This window comes from Strix uralensis, chromosome 4 (genome assembly GCF_047716275.1).
Source record: "Strix uralensis isolate ZFMK-TIS-50842 chromosome 4, bStrUra1, whole genome shotgun sequence".
In the NCBI taxonomy this organism is placed as follows: Eukaryota; Metazoa; Chordata; class Aves; order Strigiformes; family Strigidae; genus Strix; species Strix uralensis.
In genome coordinates, this window is record NC_133975.1 from 79014370 (window position 1) to 79039487 (window position 25118).

Below are 25118 nucleotides of genomic sequence, written 5' to 3' on the forward strand. Positions count from 1 at the left end.
AAAAGTGAAAGCAAAATTATTTCAATTCACTGTGAATCTACTGCATCAGTTCTTTCTGAGTAGCAGAATTTGGCAAGGGGCTGGATGGAAATAAGGGTATGCCTGCAATTTCGAAGTTACAGTAAATTTCAAAGAGTACTTCCCACAACTGCAGTTAAATCATTCATGTCTTCCCTCTAACAGGCACCAAAAGGGGCTTTCAGAAGTCTTTGGAAATTCCCATCCTGAGTCCCTGAGCCAAGGTCATGATGGGATATCTTGGCAAGAGGATTAAGAATGTAAGAACAAACTAGCTGCTCAGAACAACTGGATGAAACTAAAGCAAGAGACATAAACTTCAGGGTATCCTTAAGTCAGTATTGATGTACTTGAGAATAGAAATAGTATTTTTATCCGAAGTGGCCTTCACTTGCAGCTCATCCATATGAAGGCATACCTTACTAGCAATAGAAACAGCATTGCATGCCAGAATTTCTGTACCGCATCAGGAGACTGACCGACATCACACTGAGCCATACTTAAAAGGGGACTATTCTGTAGTGTGTAAAGAGATATACCTTTTCTAGAGGCAGAGAAAAAACAATTAAACTTGGCTACTATGCTCTCTATGGAATATTACTCACAAGCAATTAAGGAAGAAAAGAAAGCCATAAATGAGTAGGTTATGTGTTTTGCAATAATAAGATCAAATCGGCACCTCTAAACTGTTTTCTTTCAACTATTTTCCTCCAAAACTTGCCAATGTTGGAGAATTCTCACCTCCTTAACAAAAGGCTTAATTAGGCCAATAATCAACACTTGAAATAAAGATGTAAAGAAATAAAAATCTTCCAAAACCTCACCCTCTTCTGAATGCTTATTAGAGGTGGTATTTTCTTGGTCAAGTCAAGCTGATCAGGAATCAACTGGATTTGTAAAAATGAGGGAGAAGATGGGCAAATACAATAAAGAATGAAACTTCTGTTTAAACGACTGACTTATCTGTACCATGGCATAGGCGGATCATTACCTCTAAAAGTGAAAAATGTATAGGGGAAAAAGGAATGAAGTTAGAACATAAACAGGAATCAGGGGGATTGAGAAATACCTAAGGCTAAAGAAGCTTATTTTAACTTTAGCGTACAAATGAGTATCTTATCCTGGTTCTCTTCCTTTTGAGTCTGAATCAGATTTTTCAGAGATGGATGGTGACTAAGCATTGGGTAAAAGGTTTAAAGTCTCAGCCAGATGGTGAATGCGGAGGGAAGCAGTTGAAGAAATGTCAGGAGTTATCTAAGGTGTGAGACATAATCTTTAGAATATGTCCTTGTGGACAAAAGAAGTGAATTGATGTAAATACCTTCATCATCAACTAATTTATGAGAGTCCATTTGTAAAAACATATGCCCAACAGAAATGGATCATGACAGAGTCCTGTCATCTTGACTCTAATGCTGTGTCACCCAAGAAAAGAATTGAATCTTTCATCCTATGCCTTCACAATCTGATTTCCCAGGCAAACATAAATGGGTTTATATTCCAATGGGATGTCTCCACAGTTCTTCCAGATTTCTAGGCCCAAGTATTCACTTAAGATTTATCTTGTAATACAGCTAGTCTCTCCTCATATTCAAATTCCCTAGCCAAGAAAAACCAGCATGGTTTTACTCCCAGACTGTAATTCCATAAAGTCTCAAACCACACAAACTTTGCCCCTTTGTTTCTTTTCCTAGTGAGATTCAGTACTCCTCTGGGCTTTCCACTTCAATACATACAGGTCAGAGTTCAATCTCCGTGTACAATTACAGAAACACTGTAGTCACCCAGATAAACCAGCCTGCTATGTGGCTTAATATATCCTCCAGCAACTTCACTTTCCTATGTCTCACATCAACCACTTTTACAGCATAAAAAGGATTATCTGCACTTTCTGTTGAGCAGAAGAGTATTTGTCAAAGTTCCAGGCTTTAACAAAGTTTGCAGTTGACTGAAACTCTTCTGCCTCTTCTCCCTCTGCCATTAGCTTCTTCAGCATAAAAAGAGGTTCAGTAATTCTGATTTCCTACTTTGTGATCACAATTTTATACAAAATGCTTCTTTTTTTAAAATCTGATGAAATAGAGCTGAGAATTAGCCAAAGTTTTTTCAGTGCCAAAACTTTCTATATCTTTCTGTAAGTGGTTGTGTCTTTCAAATTAAATAAACGTGCATAATGCACGATATGGAAAATTATCTGATGCTCAGGGGTCAACATGTAGCACATATATATATAAAAATAAAAATATATTTTATGTATATTGAAAGGTATATAAGTATATGCTTTATTTTATATTTTGATTATTCAATCTTCTATGAATCTGTATTTTCTAGTGTTTTGTTTGCTCTATCCAGATGGTAAATTTACCATTATCTAACCTGAACTGATCTTTTTTTGCCTAGTAAAAAGAATTTTTTTTTTTAATGTTATCTATTTATGAACAAATATGTGCAGCTGCTTTATATGATGATACATTAATAGTGTTGCTTTTGAATAGATACTGGTCAGATTCCAGTATGAGATATACCCTATGCCAGAACATATTAAATGATGAGAACTGTGGTTATGTTAGAATATAGTAATAAAATATTAATAATATAATAATACATAACCATATTGTTTATGACACATAATCATAGGCTAATAATCAAATAATGTTGCTTTAATACAATATAATCACATTGTTTTATGTGTTCATTCCCATACTGTTTATTATCAATAAAATTCCTAACTCTGCTTATTCAACCAATGCAATTTTTTTGTGGTTTGCACTGCACGTTTGATCTGTGTTGGCAGGTAGATAATATGAACACTTGCCACATAAAAAAATCCAGATGTTATAACTTTTGTGTTACAAGCAAGATAAAATTTCCCATCTGTCACTTGTAATAGAGAGACATTTCAATTTATATCTAAATTTCACAAAAAAATCAGGTATTGCGTTGTGGATCAAGGACTGACTATGAAAAGCTAAACAAGCAAAATTAAAAGATGGTTTAGTTTGGTTGTCAAACCATTGTAAATTATTTACACTGAGTGTTCTAGACTTCTAGAACACTCAGATTTACCAGTAGACATCTACAGGCTCAAATACACCTATTTCTACCTAGTATATTTGCTGCATTTACCTACTCGTATCTTGCATTCAAAGCACTTTAAGGCAGAGGCATTATTTTTGTTACGTTCATTGTAGTTTTTCAGGACTAATCAGAATTTATCTGCTTCTCACTGGCACATCTTAGAGGTTATCCACTTTCCTGTATCAGACAGGTGAGCTTATTCATACACTACTGCTTATTTTGTGTGTATGTGTATGTGTGTATAGGGTCGACTAATCAAGAGATTTTCAGCTTGTGGTTCACAGGGCACCTAAGCAAAAAGTAACAAAGAAAAACAAATAACCCTATTGTCCATCAGAAAATGTTAAATGGTCATTGAAATAAAAAAAAAAAAAAGCATGAAAAACCCCATAGTTCTAAGGACTGCCTCCTGTAAAAAAAAAAAAAAAAAACATTTTAAGTACTCTGAGAATGGTTTCTAATGCACTTTTTCATAAGTTGTAGCTGAGGAAAACAAAGAACTACAACTAACTTTTTATATGTCAAGTTACTTTCTCAAAATCAAATTTTAAAATACAGTGATAGAATTACAGAAGGAACCTGCATTAGACCCAAATACAGCATTTCTGCTGTGAGATGAACAGAAGCCATCAGCTTGCAGCTTTTTTTATTCAATACCTTTCACGAAGCAACTGTACTGGGCTTTCCAAAATGAAATATTGCATGTCAGTAATCATTACACAACCTTAATGGCTGTTCTACCACAAATGACAGATCTCATTAAAGTGACAAAAGAGAATTTAAGAGAAATTTAAAATATACTTACATCATTAGAACATTCCTAATATGGCACAAACAATGATAACATTGTATTGTAGATAACATTGTATTGTAGCACTGTGATATCTGTGCCATAGGTAAAACTGAGAAACTATTCTATATAAAAGTTGCCTTTCCCAGCTCTTCTAAGACACGTATACTTCCTTCAGGTAGCTTGAAATCTATAGTCTTGCAGTAATAGAGGACATATTAGTAATCCCAGCTCGGGATCTTTTAGCTATCAGTTTCCCAATGAGCTAGAATTTTGTCTCCCACCAAAGAAAAAAATCCCAATATTTCTTATAATTGATAGAATCTACTATTTTTGAATAGAGTACTGAGAAGTCAAACCATGCTTTTGGTCAGTCTCAAAGCATTCAAGTCACTTAATATTTATCCAGTTAGTACTACATGGAACTCCTCAATCCTCTAAGGATACTGAATAGCAAGTGTTCATCATCAACAGTTATGACAGCTGGAAATTTCTTCTCTTCATTAACCTCAATTATGACTTTTTACATCACATTTTGCAAGAATCTTTTTTCTTCTTTTAGTCACAAGATAACAAATGAGAGATTAATCTACATTTCCTTTGGTTGTTCCTTTGGCAAGAGTGTTACAACTAATTCAAAGAAAATGAGATCATTATGAATAATTTCAGCAACATTTTTCTGTAACAAGCTTCCTGCTTTCATGCATTATTTGACATTTTAAATTTTTTACTGATGTCTTCACACAACATTTTCTCTCTCTTACACTGCCTACTGCAGGACAGTGACTGGGCTTCATTTTACCCTAGACAATCTTCCTAGCAGTAGGTATCAGGCATCTGGATAAGGTAATTTATCCAAAATCCTTTGGCTGTACTGTATTTTTACCACCTGACATAATTCCATTTTAGGACCTCATCCTCTAGTAATTTATATCACTAATAAATTATGAAGATCTACCTCAGACAACTCAGAATTCATTGAATTTCTTAAATTGTTTGTAAGTTTTAATTAAGTTTTCCAGCTATGAATTATAAGGTGCAGATGTTAACTATTGGTTTAAAGACCTAAAGGGGTTTTTGTCAGTTTAATGTCCCCTTTTCTCCCCTCACGATCTTCTGGGATCTTCTGAAAGCACTGATAACTCTGGATAGTCCATGTTTTGATTCAGCTTTGGTGCAGGAATCTCAAGCAGATAAACTTCCACAAAACAGACGTCAGTTTTGTCAGCAGGTGGGACATAACCTTTCCCAAATATGTGCTTGTAGAGGATCTCCATTGTCTGGTGACCAGCAGCAAGACCAAGCTATGGAAATGATGCCTTGTCCTCCTCAATGCACAGGAAATGTGCACCAACACCCAATGGCTCCTGAAATGGTTCTTTGGAAGTAATAATTTCTGACTCTGCAGTGAAGCTTCTAGAATTCCCATTAGCAACTAAGTAGGATGGTGATGACAGCTATCAGGCTATCATAGAACATGGCGTTTCTGCAATTAATTTTCTTCTGGACAAGCTGCCTTAAAATAACAATTCCAAGGTCCTGTTCTCATGACTTTATCAAAGGCCTCTATGCCTATACAAATAAAAAGAAAGGGTGAGGAATTATTCCTTGGTCCCAAGGCCAACTGACACAGCATAACTCATTTGGGGGTGACTGAATGAACGACTGAATCTGTGTCTAGTGCCAGAAAGCAAGGAATAATTTTAAGCTGCTGTGACATAAAGGGATGAGACAAAAAAAATAGCACCGCTGACAAATATGCTATACGGACTCACAAGGAAGGTGTGAAGGGGTAGAAATTAATTTCTTAGTTTTCCTCTGGTCCTTCAAGTTATTGTAACCACTAAATATTGAAGCTGACAAGATTTGGATTGAGACACATGAGTATCTGTGACTCATCTCTCTAAGCTGTTAGCTACATCTTCCAAGTCTGCAAATCATGACCATCTCAAGGTGTACTGTATGTTGAAACCAGAGCCTCCTTTCTCCTTGCCCAGCTACAACTAGCATTTCAAGTGCAAACCATCTTGATAATGGTGATCTCTAACACCTAAAGGTACTCTGTAATCACCACAATCAATAAAATCCTGGGAAACTGAGAGAAAAAAGAATAACAAACAGTTATTTCCTTAGCTGAATATCATGTCCGTGAATGCTGAGACTAGCAAATCTCAAGGTTCTGAGAAGCAGGGAGTAAGACTTCAGTAGCATATGCATTCAGACACTGTTTCCAACAGTAACCCATGCCATGAATACCTTTGTTTATGAACAATATAAAACAAGATCTGCCTTTACCCTTCCCACACTAAAACATTTTCTTGCTTCATGGTAAAAAATGTATGCGCTTCATTTTACAACCCTCTTCTCCTTAAGGCTGTTACACTTTTATTTTCCTCTGATTAAACACCCAGGCTACACTCGTCTCCAACCTAATTGCTCTCAATAGCAAGACCACCCTAAGTTCTGCAGCTGAAGTAGTACTGAACAAGAGACATATTAAATCTCGAGATGCATATCCACTCCTTTCTTCATTCTTTCATCACAGTGAAGTTCTTCCAGACTGCATCATCCTTTCACTGACAAACTGTTTTAATTAAGCCCTCCAATATTGACAGTAGGTATGCCTAAAACAGTGAATACAGCTTCAGTGCAGGCAAATCTCCTTTGGCTATGAAATCTGTAGTGCTTAAGGTTGTCTGTGTATTCTTGGTCATCATAGAGAGTTTTGTTGAACAACCCATTCCAGAAGGGCATGATTATACCTCCATGCAACCCTAACTCTGTATCAAAGTTTTCTATTAATAAACTACAGAGTATCAAATAGATCAGTTATAACTACAGTTATAGCAAATAGATCTTAGAATTACTTAGTAGAACAAAACAAAAAGCCTTACAAATGCCTTTTATCATCCAAAAAGGCAAAACAATGCTCACCCAAAAAGTTGTTTTAACTCCTCAGATGCTGCCAGAAAGTATTCCAGACCAATTTTTGCACCATAGTGAAGACACTGGGACATAACTTGAACAGTGTAACTGGACAACATTTCTGCAAGGAAAAGATGTTTACTTCAAACAATATTCACTCACAGCTGTTGCTACAACAAAAGCATATCAAGAGAGCTCAGAAATCTATTCATGCTAAAGATTATTATTGGCTGTTATCTCATTGTAAGAAGAGTTGCAAATTAAGTTTTTACTTGAAAATATTTTCTAACAGAAACTTATCAGATCTTCAGAAACAGTCTTTTAAGCAACTTAAAGTTTTTTAAGCAACTTTTAAGCAACGTCTTAAAGCTTTGTTATAAGACTACTGATGTCCTTGTGAAAAGAGGATAACAAATATATGTTCAAAAATGTGTATGGAGGTAGTTTGCATTTTTCTCATGCCCTAGGATAATACTGTGTGGGATACTAGCACATATAAAGAGTATATAGGTTACATTCTCAAACTTTCTCAGGACTTCAGGGAAATTTACAGTGGTTTTTATTCTGTATTCCAAAAAGGATTACTAGAATTTGTAATTTTCATTATCTAATAAAGAATGCCAACTTAAATTTAGTCTAAAATGACTCTCAGTCAATCCAGCAAAATCAGCTCAACAGTAAAAATCATGGCTATATCTAAAGTGAATAAGAATTTTCCAAAAGACATTCTTTGTGTAAAGGCAAAACTACAAACTCTTTTAAATACCAGGCAGTGTTTCTCTCTAGTTTTTTTCAGGATTGCTCAACTACTATCCAATATATATCTTTCGCAATACTTCTATGAAGAATTGTACAAACTCATTCTTGTTTTGCAAATAAAATGATAAAACCCACCTTATGCTTGAGTTTGCTTGTATTTTCCATGTTGAAAAGATCGGAAAATGTCTTTTAATCATTAAAGTCTGACAGTCAAGTTGTCCAAAATATACACTAGTGATTTTATAATCGAGGGAGTTTTTAACCCCATTTTTACTCCATTTAAAAATACTCAAAACTTTCTCAGACTATATTCTAACAGGGAACATTACTGTAAATCTTAGGTCAGAATTTCTATAACTCCACTGTAAGCATTCAAACCGTTAGCAATTAAATACATTTTTGGGAAGAAACCCTACAACATCCTGGGTGAGACTAGAGGGTTAAATAAAGAATAAAAAGAATATGAAAAAAATATTTTATAAGCAAAGTATATTAATCATATCTCAATTTGAACATGAGTCAGATGACTATAATTTAATTTTATTATTCTGTATCTTGTATATTACTTTTTTTGTCTATTGCCTTCTTTATACTCTCCCTTCCTGCATTTCTTTCAGTTAGGGATTAGGCTTTTAAAGATGTCTCTTAAAATGGATGGTTGCACCTTCAGGGTTTGACTGTGTCTCCAGGACACAGACTTTATTTTGGGTTGTAGAGAATGGCAATACACTACTTAGCATAACAAGGAAGATATAGAGCAGTGAGGTGACAATTCCTTGGCTTGAAAAGCAGAATTTACAGAAGGTTGTGCACCTCTGCACTTTTGCTGTCATCACCAGCCTTCAGCTGCTATGGACATCTTAAATTAAGACAGTTTGCTATGGTTCATATATTGTTTCGATCCCCTTTCAGAAATTCGAAAGAACTTTGTGAAAGCAAGAAGAAAAAAGAATGAGAGTAACTGAAATGAGGCACTGGTCACAACTCTTATATTGGAAGGTTACATTTCAAACTGAGATACAACACTCAGTTAAAAGGATGTTCCCAACTAAAGAGAAGTGGGAAACTCACTCATGGCCAGCCTCTTGATCAAAAGAAGGGACAATTAGTATTTACTTTAATTAAATAGTTCTTTTTTTCTTTGTTATGTAACTAAAGATATTTATAAAGGTCAGAATTAGTCATCTTCTTTGTATCTCTAATTAAATAAATACATCATTTACTTATTCTAATAGCCCTTCTTTGCAACATAGAATTGACAGATGTGCAACATTTTTTCTTAGGGATTCATGTAAACATAGATGAGAGTCGATGTTAAATCACTGACAACAGATAAATCAAATACCAGAAGTTCTTGCCAGCTGTATACTAACTGTAATCAACTAAAAAAAAACTACTGATCATCTTTAATCCCCTGTTATTGAAAATACCTAGCTAGTTCTCCAGCCGTCCTGCTAGATAAGAACCATTCACTTCTTTAACTTAAATTCAAATCCATTGTTTAGTTACAAAACATGGCACTAAAATCTGTTTTATATGAGCATCAGATTTAAAAGCTGGAATTTCTGACCCAGCAGTGCTCCAAATGGAAATTTCAATTAGTGGATGGAAAAACTTCCCCATTTTTTAAGCTTAGGACTTGCTTCTGCATCAGAAGTCTCATCATACAGGGCAATAATTTTATGGTAGGAACTGAGTGGATAATCTGCAGAGCAGGTTCTAAGGAACCATTCTGAACCTATCTCTATGGTTCTCAGTCAGGACACAGCTGTTCCACTACAGCTTGTATCTTGGGAGGGCATGGGAAATCCCAGCGAAATTGCACCTAAATTTAATCTCATTCCTTCCTGCCTTTGCAACTTCCCTACTCTTTCTCCACAAACACTCTCTCTGCAAATCATGTGAAGGGTCTAAGTGGGTTATGTGCATATGACAGCTGCTGGCTAGCCAGCTAAAGGGCTGCCTCCCTTTGCTGTCCCCTCCCATGCCCCTTCAAAATGGCAAGGCAAAGTAGGTATGCAAATTACACACAACTTTGGTTACACCAGCAGCACAAGCACTCAATTTATAGAGATTTTTCTATACCTCTCTGCAACAGACCTACCACAAGCTGACCCCTCAGCCAAGTATGTGGTACCTCTTTGAAAATATACTTAAGAAAGGACAAAAAAAAAGACAGACAGAGAGAGGGCAGGTAGGAACATAAAGAATGAGAAACAGCAGAAGGAACACCAAGATCAGAGAAGGAGGAGGAGGTGTTCTATGGCACTGGAGCAGATATCCCCTGCAGTTCATGGAGGACCCCACACTGGAGCAGTTGGATGTTTCCCAAAGGAACTGTGGCTCATGGAGAGCCCATGCTGGAGCAGGTTTTTCCTGAAGGACTGCAGCCCATGGGGAGAGTCCATGTGAGCAGGGAAACAGTGTGAGAGGGAAGGAATGGCAGAGATAAACCACTATGTACTGGTAATCCTACTCCTCTGATACCTTCCCTGCTGCTACTCAGGGGCGAGTGTAGAGGAGTCCGGAGTGATAAAATGAAGTTGAGCATGGTAAAGTGGGGAGGAAAGGTGTTTTAAAGTTTGTATTGGTTTCTAACACCCAAATCTATTTTGGTAATAAATTAGATAAGGTTTCCTCAATTTGAGTCTGTTTTGCCCTCTATAGTAATCGATAAGCAATCTGCCTATCTTTATCTTGACCCATGAGCTTTCCCATTCTATTTTCTGTTCCTGCCCTGCTGAGGAGGGGGAGTGAGTGAGAAGATGGGGGGGAGTTTGGCCCTTAGTTGAGCTTAATCCACTGTACCCATGCTATGCACTTTCAATATAGAACTGTTGCCAGTAGGTACCTGAGCTCAGAGGCGTGCGAATTACAGAGATCTCTAATCATACTTCACTACACACAAATGACCTTTTAATTTATTATTCCATCCTTGACATGTACTACTCAATATATTCAGTGCACTAAATACATTTGGGAGTTGCTGAGGATTAAAGATTAGCTGCGACAAACTGAACTTTTCAACCAAGTAACCAAGGGGAAAATACCAATTAAGCAATGCTGCAGTTCCACACAGACAAAGCATGTGTTCAAATAGGTATCCAGACTAGAAGTTATTTGTAGGCTCTACTACTAGGTTAACAGACTGAATATGGATTCCCCTGTGCCCCCATTTCTATGTGCATGTAGTCCCAAAGAGGGTTTCTTACTATAGCTAGAGAAACAGGGTTAATGAACAAATGTGTGCAGACCTTTCCTCCCTACAGAGTCATCACACAATCACAGAAGAAAATACAAATGAGTCATGACTGTGAATGTCCTCTGACTATCAAAAGAAAACCTACTCTGCAAGATTAGACTGTTCTAGCTCTCAACCGTATTTGAGGTTTAAGAAGTTGCGTGTTAGAGTTTGATATTTTACTAGAACAGTTAAAAAAAACAAACAGTGAAATACTGTGCCACATTCTGGCCCTTCACATGCTGAAGGATTTTTGAAATAACTTCCAGGATATTAAAGAAGATAGGCCAAATTAACAGTAATAGTAAATAGAATCACAGTCTAGTTCAGTGAAGTAATATAATCTCTTCTTGTATGTGCTCAATTGATACCAAGTTTTTTAAGAAAACCTTCTTGCAACACATGCAGTTGTGCGTCATCTTTCATGAAACAGGCAGCAGATGATAAATTAGCCTAAATCACAACCGTTTCTCTCTTTAAACCTGAGGCATGTATAGTACAATTATTAGAGTATCTGTATTTACTAAAAAAAAAAAAGTAGCATTAAGAAAAGTAAAAACAAACAAGAAGGCATGACTGGGTTCCTGATCTAGGAATAGGATGGACTGAAGAAACAAGTAAAAAAAAAAAATCTATCTTTCAAAAGTATTGTTTCTAATGAGCTTGCAAAATAGCCAGCTCATAAGTGTCAGCTTGATTTGGAGGGATGGGTAACATTGGTCAGAGGGGGGGAAATGCATGAACACAGGCAAAATTATCTGTGGAACTGTTTTGTATAAATAGAGATCAAATGAGATAGTCTTGAAGCTTCTTGCTTTCTAATTTTAAAAAGTTGCTATCCAAATTTAGTTAGACCTCAAGAGTACAAACTTTAAACAAAAATAATTCCAGTGACAATCCTTAGTCTTTAAAATATCCTCTTTGAATATCAGGGCATATGCTATACTTATGTATGAAAACAGATTCTTGCAAGTAGACAAAGAGTAATGGGAAATAAAAAAAATTCCTACATGTTGAGACCCTGAAGCATCTCACAATCAAATATCTAAATTATGACCACAGAAGCCAAACACAAAATTTATATTAAAATTATCTCTGTATTTGTATTGAAAAATTATTTCTGAAAATTGAAAAGTCTTGGAAAAAAATTCATTAGGAATTAGTTTTAACCACATATATAACAGGGGCAATATCAGCCAGATAATTGCTCCATTGTAAACAGTGACTAATACTTCCCTGGAATATTGTATTTTATAACAAGAACTCTTCATACGCAGATCTACTGAGTCCTCCCTCCTGTGCAAAAGGGTCAAATTCTGCATTAGTGTGACATTGATATGCATTAACACCAACACAGCCAAGACCAAATTTCAGCTCTCTGACTTATCAATCAAGTATAAAGGCCCATTTTATGTTGAATAGAATATTTTATGAAAATTTATTTCCACTTAAAATAAATTCTAGTGCCTATCAAACAAATAAATGTTTAATGTTAGATCTATTGTCACACATGTTGAAAAATAGCTGGAAGGTGCCTTATTTTTATCTGATATGCTTAGCGTCTTTTCACAAATGACGCACCTCAAATACGTGAGTAAAACTAGGGTAGTTCAAGATTGCAAGACCCCCCCCACTTGCTTCTCTCTCATGGGTGTGTAGCAAACTAGAAAAAATAGTATTACCAGCAAATGCTGCACCCATGTTATATCAAAGATTTCATCAAAAGGGAGGGTTTAAGATGATCTGTCAGAGAAGACAGACATTTTTACCAGATCACAGGACAGAGATGAAAGGCCTCACAATCCATGTGTTTAGGATAATTTCATACTCTAAGCCCAAGCTAAACAGAGGAATTTGTTAGGTTTCTCTTCTGGGAAAGAGTCCAAACAGAGAAATCATCAGTCATCAAAGGAAAACCACTCCCTCCAACCCCTCCAATCTGGAATCATCAGTTGCTGTAAATATACAAAATAGGTGTGTAAAAGAGATGTAGCAACCACCTGCTTACTTTCTAAAAGAGATTTTGGGGGACATAATCAGAGTTTCATATTTTCCTATGCTTCATGCATCAACAGGGCTGTGACAGGTGTCCCATGCTTGCATTTGACACTCTCTTTTACTAAAAAAGCTTTTCCTCCTTTTTCAGTTCAGTTCCTGAACTTGACTCAAGCCTATGATTCATGCCAGGTTAAATAAAATCTGATTTTTAAAAACTAAACTAAATACCATCTTTTGGGTTGAGGAATATTTGTGTTTTTGTCACAGACTAAACTGATTTTGTACTTAAAATTGTGGTTTGGGACACTGTCTCTTCAGCATTGTTGTTTTTCTTGGAAAAAGATGTGGTATTGGGATCTTTATGGACTATAGCTTCCCAGAGACAGGAAATCTACAGGGTAGGCACTGCAGAACACATACTATTAAGCTGGTGGTACAACAGTATAACTGAAATTAAATTAAATGCTGAAGTAATACTTAGAACTTGTGCCAGAGTGGTAAGCACCAAATATTGTAGCGAGCCATTTTCAGAGGCATTGGTATATTTTTGCTCACAGAAAATTAGATTAGAAGACAAATTATCAGCAGTAATGGCTATTTTTCTTTTAAATTCTCTGCTTTGCAGCCTCATGGCATGTATATGATTTATAACCATACTCCTGTTTATTACCGAGTTGTCTATTCAGAAATACATTACAGAGTGTTACCTTCTCTGTTGCACTTTGCTACAGACTTACTAGAGCAGTTCATGAATAATTCTAGAGCAAGAGATTTTGATAATTAAGTGATCCTCAGTGTATATTTTTCAGAGCACAGTTTGACTTCCTAATGATGCAGATGTTCTGCAAATCACAACACCACATGTGAGATATGTATGTCTCTGAAGAAATTTCTGAAAAGAGAAGTGGGAAACTTAATGGCACATTCATCACCAATAGGTCTCTCTTATCCCAGAGACAGCATTGGCAGTTCTGTAATTACATACACTTGAAAGCCCATTTTACATACATACAGCAATAATTCAATTAGTTAGCAAAGGAAAATCAGAGCTTTTCCAGCACAAAGTTGCATTTTCTTTAATATGATTATCTCAAAAACATCTGCTCTGTCCCTTAAAGCTTACCAGACTAAACTTTTTCCAATAACATCGAGACCTGAGACAGGGATCCCAAACAAGAATGGACACTTTCTGAAGCGGAACTTTGTCTTGATCTTCCCACAGAACCTGTGCCTGATAAGTAAACCGTCTTACTGCTTGTTTTGGATTTCAATAAAGGGATCAAAATTCGCCTTGAACTTACAGCTATAAGTCAAAGACTGAAAATAACTATTGTGTTTCAGTGCTTACACACTTAGTCTTTGCTACTATCCCATTTTTAGCATATGCTTCAGATACTCTGTGATGGGTGATGAATTCCCAAAGATGTATGTAGTGCTGTACTTAGTAGGAGAAGTATACCTAAGAAGTTTCATTACTAGACTGAATTTCTACTGGACCAAAGTCCTAATGAAAACTCATTCAAGATAATCAAGAACATTATACCTATATTTTTCTAGCAATTTTTAATTAAAGTTAATAAAAATACAGATTTTTTTTCCAGTTGTATTGGGCAGGCAATTTAGTTGCAATAGCTATTTAGCAACATACAAGCCTTATAGTTCTGCAGCTGTAAGTAAGTCCCAGACTTGAGGCTTATTTTTTTTGTCTGTCGAGAAGAATATAGAGATATTGTCTATCTAATAAAGTATGCAAAGGAAGAAGATAACTATCCTGTGATTGGACAGGGAAGATTTACATCTTCAGTAAAGAGTTTGAAAATGCCATGAAACTTTTTTCTGTTGGCCTAAGCATAACAAACATTTGTCTTTCAATTCCATTTAGGTAAAGGCTTCATCTTCATAAACTCCATTTTAGAAATCACAGAGTGGTTGAGATTGAAGGGACCTCTAGAGATCAACCAATCCAACCCCGCTGCTCAAGCAGAGTCATCTAGAGGAGGATGGCCATAATCATGTCCAGTTGGCTTTTGAATACCAGTTTTCTTTAATTGTAGCTAAGAAATAATTAGAGCTGCTAGTGGATGGTGTCCTGGTTTTGTTCTGTGGTGATCACCAAGAAATGATTCTCTGCATGCAGGACAGAAAAACAAATAGTTATACTTCGTGTAAAATTTGTCCTGATTCCTACAGCATGCTAAAAACAGCATTCTGACTCAGTGCGATCTTTTAACTTAGCCCGCTAAGAATAATATGCCAACATTACGACAACTGAGGACATGATAGTGTGTGTGTGTGTGTGTGTGTATGATATGCGTTCTCAATCTTAAGGAATGGTTTTAAAGAGAATTAATTATTTTCATATTCTATGCATTTTAACTAGATTGCCCATCTGCTTGATGGTCAATAAAAGTTGATATAAAGAATTGCAGATTTTAATGGCCACACCTGGATTAATATTTTGATAGAAGACCGCAACATTTTAGATGTAAAGGTAGATTAGAAATTCTCCATTTAATAGCTTAGTGTACTCTTTACAGATTCAGCCCAAACCCCTTAACTCTCTTAGGTACTTAACAACAATATGGACAATTAAGCAAAATGGAATAGTACAGAGAAAATAGCTCACTGTGCATTAAAACACAGCATAGGAATCAAAGACAGATTGATCTATAAATTCAAGATGGTTCATTACTAGAATGTAACCAACTAACAGTTAATACTTTATATCTGATAATAGACTATTTCACCTTGGCATCTCTTCCTCTAGCTAGACACTGGAGAGAGGTTCCTTTGGGATCACACTTAAGACCACTCCCTTTTTTCAAGTACCTTCCTTAGAACAAGCTGTACTTGAAAATACTTAAGCACATTTCATTATAAGATTACTTTTCAGTCACACCCTAATAAAAAAATATTTATTGTTCAGCAAACACTCATTGAACAAACAAGTAAATCCCTTACCCTTCGTTAGCATTCTATTTCCCTGAAGTCCGATTTAAAGAGTGTTGATGGAATGGGCAGCTCTGTGCTGTGTTAAAGTATTTTAAGATCTTTATTTAGAATTTCAGCATTAAAGGAAAGTCAATTAATTACTTTCACTATCATTATAATTATTTTCTAGCCTGAAGTCAGTTTGTAACGACTTTTCTTCTATCAGAATGTTTCTTATAGTAGGAAAGAAGTTGGCAGAGTGTTTTAAGTATCATACATATTTAACAACATGATGATTCTCCGCTTAAACTATCGGACTACCTTATAGCAGAGAAGACTCAAAGCTACATAGCTATGAAAGCAAAACTGAATGTTGCTGCCTCGAGGCAGAAAAAGGATTGTATTTTTCAGGGGTGGAAGAGATGGCATTGGCAGCTGGGGGAGAGAAAAGGCTGGGCAAAGTCAGAAGAGTATTTTGAGGGTACTCAGGTTTAACTGAGTAGGCCTGGGAGCAAGCAGTCAGATATGGGGAAAGACTATATAAAAATGGAGGCTTAGGCCTTGTGACTGAGGGACACTTTGAAAGGTGCATAGAGGGACAGGGATCTTTCCGCCTTCTTCAGCCTGCCCCTCTTCTGGCACCACCTCTTTTCACTCCACCTCATCCCATACCCCCCAACCCATCCAAGACACTGAACTCCACCCTCCTTCCCACCTCCAAAGGCATCTTCTTACCTTAACATCCACTTCCCATTCCCTACCTCAGATAAACTATTTTTCCATCCTAGCAGCTTCCCTAACGAAGGAAGGGCAAAGTCAGACTCTTGATAATGTGGGTTGAAGACAAGACAGGACCAGAAGAAGAACCCAAAGGATCTGGGGATCCCATAGAGTGAAGCTTTCTGACCCTTTACCTGGCAGGCCTGAGGCAGCTGTGGTGGTAGCAACAATGTCTGCTTTTGACTGGGGCTACTTACATGGGCTGCCATTCCCTTCCTCATCCTCACATAAGCTGACCCTCTAAGCAGCAGCAGGTGGTGTAAGGATGGATTATTCAGACTACAGCAGTCCATCTTTGCCACCTCAGGCACAAGCTAAACACGCAGTTTGCAGTACCCTACATACTCACATTGTAGAAAAATGAGGATATATCCTTGCCTGGGCAAGATGTACGTATATACAAGATGCTGTTTTCATCCTGAAGTGCTAACTGTCCTCATTTTATCTTGGAAGAGGCCGACTGTTGAAAAGCAGTAGTGCATGGAAATTTGATAGCATCTGTATCACATTTCAGGCCTTGAAGGCAAGCGTGCATACAAGTGCTGTTATTATTAGAGGAATGTGTTATCATAGTGATTTCACCTAAGACAGATACTGACAGATGTCACACTTGCTTCATCAGAAATAAATAAGGGACATCAAAAACCATTAACAATCATAGACAATTATATATGCTCACGGTAAGTGTCCTTGGCAAACAGATTCTTAAGTCTCGAAGTCCAATCTCTGTTACTCACTTTGCTTTGACAGCCATCGAGGATCTCTGTCCTGGATTTTCCTGGGTATTCCCTTTGGTAGCTGGGTGTGTGTCTGAGCCTGAAGTCAGACTTGTAAAGAGCTCCAGGTGAATCCAACCTCTGAGTCAGTTTTTACCCTATATCTAAGTCTTCCTGCCTAGGGAATCAGCTGATTCACCCCAAACGAGAGCTAGAGATGAGGTTAACATGCAAATTGGAGAAATGACAAAGAGGCTGTGACCTGAGACAAAAGTCAACATGACAGCAGAAGTGTTGCCTCAACATCACTATCAAGTCCCTGTTCCTTCAAAGCGTATCACTGTGCTTTTCTTTAGTGACTAAAAGATGGAGCAACATCATCCACTTCAGCAAGGAGTTTCTGTGTTGCACTGAACAAGCTTTCCAAAGCTAAGTCTGGATGTTTTCCTCTATCACTCCCAAACACTTAACAATATCAAACTTCTTTCTTAGTATTTTGAAAATACTCTGTAATGGCTGCTAAAGCACCTCCTGGGATGTGAAGAAAGCATGATTCCCATTAGGGCAGTTTCAGATTTCTTTGTTTTGCTATTTAATCAGGATAAAGATTACTGTAACATAGCAAGACAACAGAACTTGGAAAAGCTGGTTTCAGGAGGATGTATAGGTTTAACACTTTTGCTCCTAATTCTCTCAGACCTCGATTCCCACCTGTTCAGATGTGAGTCTTGCCCTCCTGTCCACAGCTCTGCTTCATAACATGCTGTTCTCCAGTCTGTCCAAGCACACTTTCAGGACAGGCAGAGAAAGATCTCATAAAATCTGAAGCAGAAGTTAACCAGGCATCTAACTTGGGAGGCCCTGAAAATTCTGAGTAGTCAGCACTGAATATAACACTTCACTGAAGGGGAAAAAAAGACAGTGAGGAGTGAGAAATGATTCTGTTTGTGGGGGAATAAAAGAGACATAATGAACAGTAATGCCTCCACAGTACTTTGAATATTTAAAATGATATATACTTTATGCATTTTTGAAGTTGACAAGAAAAATCACAAGCATAAGAACAAGTAATGGGAATGTGGTTTGCAGACTAATCTTAAAACTTGGGAGTCAAATTCTGAATGTCTATAAATCATTGTCTGAGTCTTGATTTCATCCCAGTCTCCTATGAACTTCCTCACCACAGTGCCAACAAGACTTCTTGAACAGGGAAATGTACTCCTATTTAATAATAATTACAGATTATTTATTATTATTATTGCTGCTCTTACTGTTATAATTATGCAAGCATGTTCATAAATTTAGAATTCACAACCTATAGTGATGATATATCTATTTTGAGCTACTAGGCTTACTTCAAACATATTTGTGTCCAGGCTTCCACAATAACCTTCTAAACTTCAGTATCAGCAGAACTCGTCATTCATTACCTGGCCTGCTAATGCCTACAACTCATTTTATTCACCTAAGTGATATAAATGTTAGACGTTACTCTCCTCTATTTTAAGACTGCACTATCTGCCACAGAACCACATCAATTATAAATAGTAAATGGCTTTTCAAACATTTTAAATTTTACTTTTATCAGGGAACTTCCTTTCAGAAGAAAGAATACTGCTTCCTGTTGCTGTCAGTTCTTATATTATGGCTAAGGCAGTGATAATTCTGAGTCTTGGTCATGTTATTTTGTGAATTGTGACAAAACTGATTATAAGAAGGAAATATGATGTAATTATAATTATGTTACTTATTTTGTACTTTGATAGCACTGGGAAGGCAACCAAAAGCAGAGGCACGTTATGCTATGTTTTGTACAAACACAGCATAGTAGACAGCGACTGCCCTGAAAAGCCTACAGTCTTGGTAATTTACAAAGATTAGAGAGTGGATATTGAGAGTACTATGATTCTCTTCCTGGATTTGTTGATACAGAATGACTGTATATCTCACCTAACTTAATTTAATTGCTGAAGAAATACTTCACTAATGCAAAGGAAGGAATTTTTGATAATCCAACAAATCCTAAACTTCAAGCCCCAGTCAACACCTGTTAGGAAAAATACTGTTTCTCATACAGAACAGTTACTGTATCTTCCAGCTTCTATTCAGTGGAAGCTGGGAGCTGTGCTTAAAACAACTTGCTTAACACCATCAGTTACATTTCATGTTTTCCATGTTTAGCAGACCAGAAGAGGCACAATGTGAAAAAGTTAATAGCCCATTTCACACATCCCTGTCCTAATGAGAGACAAAATAAGCCAAAAGGAACGTTGCTAGTGTCATCTACTCACATCTGTAAAAAGAAGTTTTCTATCCCTCTTCTGTTACCCCTAGTATTATAAACAGCACTGCTAGTATAAAAAAGGCCATGGTTTGCTTTAAGTCCAATAGAAAAGGTCAGATATTTTTTGTACAGGGAGTTTAATTGATGTCTCATGTGTAAAGTAAAATGGTCAATACTGCAGCTGCAGTCAGATTACTAATGGTTAGACTTCCTGAAGATCACAACTACCCCAGTGAAACATTTTTTTGCCCGTTTCACGTCTCAGTGTTTTCCTCATGAACAAAAAGCAAACAACAACATGAGCAGCTGGGCCTGAGCAAGCGAAGTTACGGCCAGTGGGAATTTTGCCACTGACATTAGTTAGCCCAGCAGGAATAAATCCAACACACACATGATTTCTGATTCTCCTCACTGGATCTGCTATTATCTCCTTAAATGCTGTAAAAACCTGAAAAATTGATTTCCCTCAGTTCATAAGTCAGCATCCATAATTACTTAATTACAAACTTAGTCTCTGAGGAGTTTTCTGTTGGTGAGGATACCTTCCCACTCTTATTCCTCTTCTCACTGCCTGAACTAAATTGTGACCACATCAATTCAGTAGTTACTGTAGAAACCTAAAGAAGTAACCTTCAGACTTTTAAAAATATAATTTTCTATCAATTTCATCATTCTCTGTTAAAGCAAATTTAATTTCCTACAGATGTTATTTTATCTCAGATTGTCCAAGTCTTTACTGAGGAATAAGGTTGTCTTCCTCCCACTTGCTTCCATTACCTACACACAGCTTAGTTACCATTTAAGGGTAACAGATATATATATCTCATCTCGGTCTGTGGCACTATGCATTTTGTGAAACAAGTGAAAGATGAAAACTTTGCAATTTGTACTGTTTCATCTCTCAACCTAAACCACCTTCTTTATTTTAAAATATGTTTGACTATTTTACTGATATCAGATCATCATCATATCAAAGACACCAAATTCAAAAGAGCGATGAGGCTGTGACTAAACTGCATTGCTTTGCTTTTCATGTGTCCACAGCTGAATTCTTTAGAAGAAAGGTCTCAATTTCACAGTCAGGCTTAGCCTCTGCCCTCATTTATGTCATCAAATAAAGCTGGGTCAAATCCAACACAAAATCTTTATTTTATCCCTTTTGAAAAAGCAATTTGTGAGAAAATTAGGGGATGGTTTAACTTAAGTTTAACCGAAGATTTCTCAGCAAGACAAACTGGAAGAAAGTTATATAGTCAAAAGCAAAAATCAAATTACCAAGACAGATCTTGTTATACTCATCTGATATGGAATGTTCTCATCAGAAGCAAAAAGCTACCATGACTTTCAGTGGAGTCACACTTTGAAGGAAAACAACCAAACCAAAATGTTTTAAATTGGAATATAAAGGAAAAACCACAACTTCTCTGTCCCCACTGCGAAATGTGTTCATTAAAGCTTGTAGAACAAATTCTAAAAGAACAATCTTGTAAAAAATATTTGTTATTGTCCGGAAGTCCTATGAAATGGTGTTGAATCATATAGCAATTTTTTTGGTGTGTGTTGGTTGTTTTAGCACAAGCATTACTTTTTTTCTGTCACTAAGAACTTAAAACAATTACTGATAGTGTACTGTCTTGTATGTTTGAAAGACTATACTTACTTAATAAATCCTCTTCTGTAATCCAGAAAAAAACAAATATATGTTTTCAGAGAAATTGATTCCTATGTCATGTCATGGTTTGGGTTTTTGTTAGTAGTTTTGTAAAGAATGCAGTTTTAAAAAGTAGTCTATAAAGTATATTAATTGTTTGTGTCTGTGTGTTACTACATACATATTACATTGCGCATAGAGACATCCACGCTGTAATATATAGTAATGTGCTTGTATATATAATGCATATATAACTGTGTGGATAGACAGACAGTAAAACATGTTAATCAGTGCAAAGTTTTAAAGAATAGGGCATTGGACCTGAATGTTTCTTCTAAAAACACAAAATCACAGACAAGTCTAAAACATGCAAAAAGACCTGCATATGGGTCACACAGCAAGAACATATAAAAAGTAGAATACTTATTTCATTATGACTCTTATTTCTTCAAATGTTCCCAAAAAACTCACGAATTCCTAAGAACATACCTAAATTAGTAAAAAATGGAATTACAAAAATTAATGATGTGCTCAAAGAAAGCACAGTTAGCTATTATTTTTAGAAAGCCTAAGTCCCTGAACCAATGTGAAAGTGCTATTCTTCGTAACCCTTAACTCACTTAATCTAACAAAAAATATTTCTCATTACCATAAATTTAGCTCATTGACCATTGCAGGGCCTAACTTTAATCATAACCCTGTCTGTCCAGAGGGTTTTGTCAGACTTGGAAAAGTGTATCATAACACCACCAGGTTTAGGCAGAACCTGTTGATTCTTCCAGCCTTATTCTGTCTTCAGTCAGTGTTTACGAGTAACTAGTAGCATCAACACTAATCTCAATCCTAATAGCAGCCTTAACCTTATCAAAAACCCCTTTGGGACCCACATCCACACCTAACTAGACAGCCTATGTCAGGTCAGCTCTGAATTTAGCCTGGCAGCTTCTTCTGGACCATAAATCTATCTTTGCTTTTCTTGCAGTCCTAGTCCCAAAATGGAGGTACAAAACAGGAGCATATTCACGTGGGATGGACCTAATTACAAACGTGAGAAAGCTCATATTGGAGGTAAGCAGATATTTTTTACTCAGCAGTATATGTCAAGGCCCTTTTATCCCATGCCCTGTCTGATGGGAAAGGGGCAAAGTATTTTAAGGGGAAAAGCAGTCCTTTGAACAAAGTTGAAGGACCAGCAGAATACCTTATAGGGAATTTTGCCATTAAATTTTATCACTGCAGCAAAAGATTATAATCAGGTAAGCAAGTGTAAAAGCAGAGATGAAGTGAGCAGGAAGCGATTTAAATAATTTCCAACTTTCCTAAAGAAATAACCTAAAGAACCCAACTACAGCAGAAAGCATATGTTCAAAAGTTGGCTTTGGCCTGTCCTCCAAATGTTTAGGATCTCAAGCTGATGAGACAATGCGGACAAAGTCTCTGCTTCCAGCACAGCCAGTGTTTCCTTCTTTCTCCAGTGTCCAGAACATGATTCAGAGCAGAAGCTACTGCAATTAATTGTAAAAAAAATAGCAGAAATAGCAAATAGAGACACCGCCCATGGTTTAGAACATCAAAAACATGACCACAAAGTGGTGCATGTAAAGGCACGCTGGTATCCCTTGGTTTCTTTTAACATTTTTTTAATAAACTGAGCAAAACAAACTGAAGGCTCACAGACTAGTCTGAGTTTGAGAATTTTTTAAGCTGACATTTGAAACTTTAGATCTGGTTCAAATTGTCAAACAAAACTTATTTTGTCAAAAATACATTTAATGCTGATATTTTTCACCAAAAAAATATTTTGGAACAAATGTTCTTGTGGGTTGTGTTTTTCAACTTGTTTACAATCTTTAAATGTATGAAATCACATTATGCAACTGAACTTCAAATCCTTTAAGTGAAAACCTGAAAACACACATATGTCAGCACCATACATCACTGGAATTAACTGAAATCAAGATTGGTATTTAGTATTTTGTCATTTAACTCCATTCAAAACCAGTTTTTGCTTGCTCAAATCTTTAATGTGACAGAGTCTGCTTCAAGACTTGCTGAAAGTAGTGGATCTGTTCCAATGTGTTTCAATGAGGCTTCCACCACATCTCATGTACTGTAGAATTATGAGATGTTTTAGTTGCTCAAACATAAAAAAACCGGATTTTTTCTTTCTGAAATGGAAGGAAGGATTCATTTTCTGCCAAGGATAACTCAAAGCATAGCCTAATTTCAGTTGTTCCTTGGCTGAAAAGAAGTCCTCATTTTGTTCTTTATACATTGTACACTTTATAAGTAGAACCCTTGTAGGCATAATTACACATTAATTGACTCATTCTTACTGATATTTATAAAATCACAACAGAAGTTTTTTGCATTCCATTTATACACTATGGAGCTATGGAGACAACTCACATTTTTTTAATGACAAAAATGTGAACTTTTTTTCTTCCTACCAGTTTAATATTATGCAAATCTGTCTGCTTCTAGAACAAACCTGACGTTCACTGATGCCCAATTAAAAAAAAGATAAAAATACACACACAAAAAACTCCACATCAATATATGAGCAAGAGGGCACTGAATTAGCTTCCATTATTCCTGAACTGGTACTTTCTCTTGTAAGAATGGTACTTACCTGGCTGCAACTGTATACCAAAATATCTGTAGTCTAAAAAAGCAAGCTGTAAACTACATTAAAGCTGTATTTCCTCTTATTTTTATTGAAATGAAACAAGTAGTCAGAATAAGTCTTCCATCCCTAAGGGAATGACAAAGAATATATTATACATTAGTAAAAAAGCATATTTATTTATCTTGCATTCTTTTATGGTACAGTAATTGCTTCTCTGTGCTATTGCCAAGTGCTGCTGGAAACAGACTGGCTGTCTGAAGTTTCCACAGCCTTTGGGACCCATCTGAGAGATTAGTGAATGGTGAGTCCAGCCCTATTTTTAGACAGGCATCAAATTTGAGAGAGAAGCAGTAACTCTCACTTGAGGGGGAACTAAACTACACTCTCACTATAATGGACAATGATATCATAGCTCCCTTTAGGGCAAAATCAAAGAGGTTAGGTGAACTCTCTTCTTATACTATCCTTTGGCATGAAGACCTTCAGACAACAGATCTCTGCCAGGAAGCAAAGTCTAGTAGCCTATAAGCAGTAGGAAACAGCTTCCTAACACCTGCCAGCTGCAAATTATCCAGAGGGGACCTTCACGCGGACATGTGAAGGGGCCAGGTGGAGTGCATGTGAATGCTGCAAGTTCTTGTGATGAACCTGTAACTGCATGTAAGCTTCATATCATCTTGCACCTGAGCACTGGCAGATTGACATTAGAGATGTAAGTTCACACACAATGTTGTACCGATACAAGCTCAGACATCTTGGCAAGTGATACTCTGAATAATATTACTGCTCTACGTTCCTACTCTCTGTAAATGTGTGTTGCCTTAGATATGTTTTCAAGGGTGACATGTTTTCATGAATATACTCTGTGGAAGAAGTATAGTCAGTTCAGTCAAGTCTGTATTCAAAGAAAGCAGTTTACATGGACTACATTAAATCACTTGAAGAAAGGCAATCCTTTGGAGCCTGGTGCCAGCTATATAAACTCTGTGCCAGAGGGGATTCCAGCAAATCAGTCTCTTTTTTAACCCCACTAATATTCAGCCAGACTCCTACAATATTCATTGAAATGCCTGTTCTCTCTGGGTAAGGAGAAAGCAGAATACAGGGTCTAAAGGACTCTCCAGTTTGCTCCCAGAAACTGCTGTTCTTTATGCTCTGTTCTGAAGATCACAATGTTTTCTAGGTTAAAGTTCTCAAACTCAGTGAATTCTTTGACTCTTCCTTGTCTGGAGGTTGGAAAGCAGATCACATTACAGAGAAGTTTGATGTGGTACAGTGGACTGTTACAGGTCATAAAATAACTCTGTAAATATATTCC

At 36.5% G+C, this 25118-nt stretch overlaps 1 protein-coding gene across 5 annotated transcripts in view; it reads left to right on the forward strand.

Annotated features, from left to right (window-relative positions):
- The window catches only part of IL15 (interleukin 15), a 43100-nt gene extending 40339 nt beyond the window's left edge, over nucleotides 1-2761 (forward strand). For 4 of the 5 annotated variants that reach the window (XM_074867379.1, XM_074867380.1, XM_074867382.1 and 1 more), the window contains one exon: nucleotides 184-2761. The gene's annotated coding sequence lies outside the window, so the exon portion shown is untranslated. The remainder of the gene's footprint in view (nucleotides 1-183) is intronic. The other variant, XM_074867384.1, reaches the window with a different exon arrangement.
- The last annotated feature ends 22357 nt before the right edge of the window (nucleotides 2762-25118 follow it).